This window comes from Nicotiana attenuata, chromosome 5, assembly GCF_001879085.1.
Source record: "Nicotiana attenuata strain UT chromosome 5, NIATTr2, whole genome shotgun sequence".
NCBI classification, from domain to species: domain Eukaryota; kingdom Viridiplantae; phylum Streptophyta; class Magnoliopsida; order Solanales; family Solanaceae; genus Nicotiana; species Nicotiana attenuata.
Genome location: NC_031993.1, coordinates 15,842,563 through 15,844,175, shown reverse-complemented (window position 1 = coordinate 15,844,175; position 1,613 = coordinate 15,842,563). Strand labels below are relative to the sequence as shown.

Below are 1,613 nucleotides of genomic sequence, written 5' to 3'. Positions count from 1 at the left end.
ATATTATGCCAGAACTTTTCGTGTTGTAGCAAAATAGTTGCTATTTTTCAATAACTTTGTAAACGCCGATTATATTTCAATTCTCACTGCGAAAACTGACTAGCCCGTGTTATTTTCACATTTTAACCCGGACCCTCTTTTTTTTTTGAAGCATGACCGCGAAAAGTGGAATCCTAACACTATTTTCCCACTTCTTTCATAAAACTCAAAACAGGAAATATAAATAGGAAAAATAGAGTCCATAATATACTCATTTCACGGCCCCGCCTCACCTTCATTTCTTCTCTTGTGCGTTTCCCTTTATTCAGTAAAAAGCCATAAAAACTACGAGTAGAGGCATGGAGCTCCAATTCTTGTTGTTATCAATGGGTTGAATTTTGTTTCTTTGGCAATTTTTGCTTCAGTTGCTGTTTTCCTGTTTTTTCTCAAAGGGTAAGATCACTATGTTCATTTATTCAATTCCTTTCCCTCTCTTTATTACATTATTATAGTGTTAAATCTTTCTGGATTTATCCAATTTTCCTTTATTTGATTCATCGATGGCTAAAAGGGTACCAAAAAGGATGTCTCTATTTAAAAGATAGGGTTTTTATTATTATATGGTAGGAGTATATGCTATAAAGGGTGTGTAATTTTCAATGAATTAATATTTTTCCTGAAGAATGTTTTACCTTGGGAAATTGGTTCTACATCATTTTCAAATGTTTTACAATAGGGTTTTTACGAAGAGTAGTTGGGTCGGGTTATGGGGTGGGTTAGTATGGATCCTGGTAAATAAAATTTGGGGCGGGTCTCTTTACGCAGCTGTTGCAAAAACCGGGATTTTAGTAGTAGGCGGCATCCCCTCTTAGTGAAGTGCCACGTGGCATTCCGTCCAAATTAGGGGTAATTTTGATCCAAGTTTAACGTTAGGGGTATATTTGGCCCTTTTCCATACTTTTTATTTCAAAGGTTGACTATATTGTGGGGGAAATCTTGAGGTTAAAGCAAGTGATATACAGAGTAAAGTTGGGATACTTGTAAAAGAAAATGACTTTTGCCCGTAAGAAACACATTAGGAATGAGTTCATATTTCTCCTTTTGGTGGGAAAAGAAATGATTTTAACAAGTTATCCAAAATGTGTGATTGCTAGCATCGGGCTTTGCGCTATAGTTACCTCACCGCCAATCAAGAATGCCAAGTAATTCCAAGAGTCGCCAAAACCCAAAATATCTCTTCTAAATTATATATAAAGATAAGAATCAATACTCGATTTATATGGAAATGGAACCTAACCATACATGTCCACACTAACAATCTATCTTTCCCCTCTAAAGGGCGTTTTTAGTATCCGTAGGAAGACATTACATAACCTCTTGCAGAAATGCAGGAAAAGGCTGTACAATAGATCCTTGTGGTCCAGCCCTTCCCCGGACCCCGCGCATAGCAGGAATTTAGTTCCTTGTGTAAAAAGAAAATGATTTTGTGAGGAGGAAAGAAAGATACAAATTTCTACCAAGATAATTGGATATTTCAACTAGTAACAAGTAATATGCTGGAATATTACTTTGATACAATTGTATTGCAGTATTTCAGTCCAGCAACTAATCTTTAGTTATTGCTCGTTGATTTG

The 1,613-nt window shown here is 35.9% G+C and overlaps 1 protein-coding gene across 2 annotated transcripts in view; it reads left to right on the top strand.

The window, feature by feature from the left end:
* The window catches only part of LOC109225389 (F-box protein At5g07610-like), a 3,124-nt gene continuing 1,743 nt past the window's right edge, over positions 233 to 1,613 (top strand). For both annotated transcript variants that reach the window (XM_019390030.1, XM_019390029.1), the window contains exon 1: positions 233 to 432. The gene's annotated coding sequence lies outside the window, so the exon portion shown is untranslated. The remainder of the gene's footprint in view (positions 433 to 1,613) is intronic.